Below are 6,000 nucleotides of genomic sequence, written 5' to 3' on the forward strand. Positions count from 1 at the left end.
AATAGGCACAAAACCCGGTGCAAAATTACTCCCTCTTTACCCCCACTGTTGCTTTCTTGCCAGGGTTTATCCTATAAGGTAGGGGCCCCCTTTTTTCCAAAAATGGCAGTCTGGCAGAAACCAGTCAGCATGTGTAGGAAGGTGGCTCTGTATATCCTATACCAAAGTAAGATATAGTGTGCACAGAGTCCAGTGGATTCTCAAAGGCTTACAGAGGTAAAGGTAGATCATTCCATACTCTCTATTTGTGGTGGTGTGGGCGAGCAGTAAGGCTTTATCAGAGGGTAGTGTTAAGCATTTATTGTACACACTCAGGCAAGAAATTTCACACACTCGGACTGAACTCAGGTCAATTGTTTGTATCAAAAATATTTCTTAGTTGTATTTTATTTTTAGAATGAAGCAGGACTTGGTGAAGGTAAGAAAAATAGTTTTTTTCAAGAATAATACAGTTGAATATAATTAACTGCAGTTGGCTTTGTTACAGGTGAGTCATTCGATCAGAAACATTTGAAATTACTTTCATAGTACCTCTGTAATTACTTTGTCAGAGTACTAGGGCGACTGGGTGCAGAGTGCTGAGGCCCAATTTTATCCAATGAGGGGTAGGGGGCCTCCGGTTGGTGGCTGCTCATGAGCAGGCCACAAGGATGTGGGAGCAAGGCTCCTGGGGTTCAGCTCCGGGCATAGGGGGCTCCAAGATAGCACACAAAGTCCGCCCACCGCGGCACAGTGGCAGCTGGGTGCATGGTGCTGGATCGACGTCGAGAGCCCTGGTTTCAATGTGAAGCTCCGTTCAGAACAAACATGCTCCAGCACGAAGATCTTCTAGAGGCGACCACATGTTGGAAAGGTAAGTTGGGATGTCATGGGATGCCGGGACACTGTCGTCTGCTGGCTGCAGGACGCACCCGGATTCATCTGGAGCAGATCAAGGTAGGGACATGCCAGTAGGGCTGGGGCCAATCAGCTGGTGACCTCCTCTTCTTCCTTCAGCACAGCTCTTTGGTCCTTCTTCTTGTCTGAGGAGGCAAGTTTTGGGGTTGCCCCTAAATACTGCATTTAGGTGTGTTTAGATAGGTACAGGTTGGGAGCAATGGGTCCCTTCTTTGGGGTGGGTACACCCCGCCACCCTCCAGTGGGAAAGGGACATCAGCCTCACTCTGGTTGGCTGGGTCCCCCCATCTTCAAGATTGGGGGGCCTGAGAGTTGTGCTTCACCTCGAATTCCCCACCCGAGGGGTGGGATCGGCAAAGGTGGGGACACCTCTCCTATGTTGGCTTTCCCGCTGATTCTCCCGGCCAAAGTGGGGGCCAGTTGCTGGGAGCAGCAAATGGCTGGATCAGTTCACAAAGGCGGCAAGCCTTTGGCGCTTCCCCATCATGGACCCTGCCCATCCTGGGGGAGGAGGCTCAGCACCTCTGCCCAGGATGTGCTTTGTTTCAGGACCCAGAGAGTGGGAGGCTCTCTACCCAGGGGTCCAAAAATATGTCTGGTAGTGGCAGCTGGCGAGCAGCCAGGACACTGGAGTGAGGTCGTTTTTCAAGGGGCATCTGTAAGATGCTCTCCGAGTCCATTTTGCATTAAATCCCACACTGGCATCTTTGTGGGTTTAATATGCTGAGAAGTTTGATATCAAAATTCCCAGATTTCAGTAAAGCCATTATGGTGCTGTGGAGTTCGTAACGACAAACAACCAGAGCATATACTCTTTATGGCTTTACTGCACTAACAATGTCTAAGAATTGACGTAGACACCGTAGGAGTACAGGGCTCATGCACCTGTACCCTCAATAGTAGTATAGTGCACCCAGCTAGAGAGCTGACTTACCTATGCCATAGGCAGTGGATTGTAGGCATGGCACATAGGGATGTGTGCCATGTCAACTCTTCACTTTGCTCAGCTGCAATACACGCAGTCTGCAATGGCAGTGTACAGCGTTAGGGTACAGTGCCTCTAAGGATGGCGCAATATATGCTGCAGCCCTTAGAGGCCTTCCCTGGTCACAGTGCCCTTGGTTCCATTGGTACCTTTTACAGGGGACTTAAATATGGCCAGAGAGTTGCCAATTGGGTTTGTAACAGTACAGTTTTAGGGAAAGAACACAAGCCTTGGGTACCTGGTTGGCAGGAACTCAGGGCACACTTAGCCAAAGTATAGTATGAGAAACAATGGTCCAAGATCATGCATGAATTAAACATACACTTACATTCATTATTTGTACAACTTTTGGAGCCTCTTTTGGCTCTCTGTATCAATCCACTTGATTGTTTTAAAACATGTGCAACAACCGAACAAAAGCAAGTTTTTTAGCAGATGGAGTTTAATCACTCCATCGTATTAGCTAATTGGTAATGATTTTTCGACATACATTTTGCGGTACATAGGAGCATAGTACTTCTAAGAGCGTGCAAAGAAGGAGCGTGCTTGGGTGATGGAAAGGGTGTTGTGAAGATTTAAAATTGTAATTGTTGTGTAATACCAGGAGTTATTGCTGGATTTGAACTGCTGGTTTATTAAATTGGACAGACAACTGCTTCCCTGGTCCTTAACGATTTCCGTGGCATACTCTTCCGAAAATAGTACCACTTGGGCTGAGAGCTTGTAGAGAAAAAGCTTTGGCTAAGGATGTTACACAGTCCATGACGAAAGCCTCTGGAATTTGACAATTCTCTGGCATTTTTCGTATACTTACAATTTCCCGCACATCCTACATAATCCATTTGCAGCATAATTGGAAGGGTTCAACAATACATGTTTCTATCGGAAACAGATTGTTACAAAAAATGTGCCACATGTGAGGCTGTGCAGCATCCTACCATTTGCAAATTCCAACTGGTAACTTTTCTGTTGCTGTTTGTTATATATTCTGTCGCAAACTGGTACTACTGAAGTTAAATATTTGCCAAAATGGTATTAACTTGTTAAAATAGCAAAATAATACTGCCAATTCTATAATTTGCCTTTTTCTGCAGAATAATTTAGACAACTGTACAAAATATTTTTTCTTCTAGTGCATCATAATTCAAATGGCACCGAAAGTAACTTATATGATTATGTTCCCTTTATTGGAAAAACACTCAAGAATTTGGCATAGGGTGTGGTGAGATTTTGTAGGTCTTCCTATGCTGCATTATGTTTAGAGTATTTTGCCACATCAGCGTGTACTCTTGGCAAGACAATGGTTGTAGAATACTTTCTTGAGTTTTATTAGCATCCTTAAGTCCTACTATGGATTGACAACCTGGGTGTGTAATGGTTGAGGTATCAATGGCTGATTTAGAGGAGTTTAACAAACTGTTACTCAACTCTATACACAAAACCGTTCAAAATAGGGAAGTATGACACTTGTGGAAGGGAGCTCTACCACTGATTCTCCTATAAAGTATTTTGGAAATGTCTTGCTGTGTGGTCTAAAATTTTAAGTTTTCTTCTATGTTCTTGTCTGTCAGCAGGGAGTCACTGCCAACTTTAATGCTTTTTTTTATTTTTCAAGCTGCCTTATACCTTGTCTCTTTATTACGTGGTGTCACTTGGGTGAATTTAGGTTTCAGAGGTTTAAACTACGAAAACAAAGCACCTCTGCCCCAAAAAGTATGCTCTTAAGGAGCTGAAGAGTGCACAAACAGTGGAAGACATTTTATGAGCACCTACAACTAGTTTGATTTCCCAATTGGGATAAATACAATGGACCTGGATTCTTTACTCTTCATGTGGCCTTTCTTGGCTCATTACAGTTGGTAAATGGCCCCTACTGACCAACTCTTCTAGTCTGTTCCTATTCACACAGCATTCACTCCACATATCTCAGAATGTAGGCGAGGGCTTTTCCATTTACATTGAAAATGAGGTACGCCTAATGCAATGGGGCCCGTTAATATATTTTCTGGGGGGGGGGGTGAAGTGAGGCAACATGTTCCTTTGTTTACACAACAGAGATGTTGGGGTCCACTTGAAGAGGTGTTTCCTTGTGCCAAGGGCTGTCACAGAGGTCCTTCTATTCCTCTGTAGAGGCCAGAGTGACAAATCTTCAGTACCTTATGATTGCTGAGACTAACAGGGACATGTGTTTGCCGAACTGGCCAAAGCGTCTTCCAGATTTGGCACTCTTGTACAGAGGAGTACGGCTCATCAATGTTTTTAAGTTTGGCTGGAGAAACTGTCATATCCATCTTTGCAGCAAGCTAAGCAAGGGTTTCGAACATTCTTCAACACAATATTGGTTTGCTTTTTGGCAACTGTAGGACTGCTGCTTTGGAAAAATTAATCTACACGACCTCTAGTGCATTAAAATAGTTGCCACTATGTCCTGTCATTCTGTAGTCGAATGGCTTTGAATTGCCAATGTAAGCTTCCACACCAAAACGGTGTTCAAGATATTTCTTTTAATACTCTTATATGTCGTAGATATGAGTTTGAAGATTACAAAGCAGACTATGTATCATTTTATAAATAGAATCTATTGCAGCCAGCTCATAGCCATGACAGAATACAGAACTATAAATGCAGTCATTTAAGAAACTAAAAAGGGTGACGTATGATAATTCGTGAATGGATTCCTAAGTGAGTTGAGCAGAAGAGAACTTAACCACCGTTAACATGGATTCTATGATAACATGCCTGAGGTGCGCAGAGGGCATACTTTGGGAAAGAAACAGGCTACGATCGGGATTCTTTCACTGTTAAGGGTGATTGTACGCATTGACAGCCCATACAAGTCTAACAATATGTTTTACATTCAAGATGCATCAAATAATCAGAGGAATGGTGAAAGGCCAATGGGTGCATTCAGGAAAATAATTGTTCCATCATTTAGGTCGCCTTAGATCTTTGCACTTGGGCTGCTGTGGTCTGAATTGAATTGCATTTTTTATTGCATTTGCCAAGATTTGTTCTTGATTCTTGGAGTTGAATGAGAGTCCTTAGGTAGTTTGTTAGAAGGTGGTTCTGACACTATGGGCCGCCCGGATTGTTCGCTTTTTGACCACCTAATTGTTGAGCTTTTACTGTGGGGGAGTCTCATAATCTATGACTCATCCACAGTGAACTCATAATGAAGGAGACTGCATGGAGATTTTACTGGTGTCCCCCTGGTTTGACTAGACCATTGCGCAGCAGCTGGAGTATGGGGCACCGCGCTGGTTACATGCAGACACATGTGCACATGCGTGTGCACACGTGTAGGGGCTGTGCAGGGGAGATTCCTACCGTGCGGAGTCCAGGAGCAGCTACAGAGTGAATGGTGTGGCAGGACTTATGCAGAATTGGGTGGTGACATGGAATAGGCTTTATACACTGGAAGGGTACATGCCAGGGAACGTCAGTGTGTTTTACTGTGTTTTTCACTTCAGTATTTCCTTATGGGAAGGTGGAACCCATGGCTAGAGTAACTTCTGCAAGGCCGACAGATTCCAGACATGCACTAAAGTCTAGTGTAGCGGATGTGAAAGTAAGTATTCTGCAGAGTCCAAAGTCATATTTGTACTGCTTCTGGGTCGTCCAGAAATGTCATATTTCTCTGAGTCTCTGGCTGGGATCTGGCCCTGGCAGGTTAGATTAATGACCTTTCTTCTCAGAGCGCAGATCTTCCCTCCAAGGAGAAAAGATAGGTAGAGCTACAAGCCAATCCATCAACTGCTGTCGCGGGGTGCCAGGCCCCAGGCTGCACCAAGGAGGGAAGGCAGTGAGGGGGGAAAGAGTTGGGTTTCAGAGGCCATGTGGCCAGAGACACTGGACGACTCCATTTTGAACAACCCAGAGGCTGGACAAGGAGGAAGGGGGCAGGGAAGTTGTGAGAAGTTGGCCTGATATGTAGTGTTTCCAATTCTGGAACCACTGGGTATCAGTCCAAACAAACCCCAAAGATGTCTGGTTGTAAGTCAACCTTGTTAGACAAGCTATCCTAGTGGTAGCATGGACTAAGCAGCCTAAAGGCTAAACTTAAGAGGTCGTGTTAAGCGAGCTGTTTTACCACATACAATCCTGTAATCAAATGAAAG

This window comes from Lissotriton vulgaris, chromosome 2_2 (assembly GCF_964263255.1).
Source record: "Lissotriton vulgaris chromosome 2_2, aLisVul1.2, whole genome shotgun sequence".
In the NCBI taxonomy this organism is placed as follows: Eukaryota; Metazoa; Chordata; class Amphibia; order Caudata; family Salamandridae; genus Lissotriton; species Lissotriton vulgaris.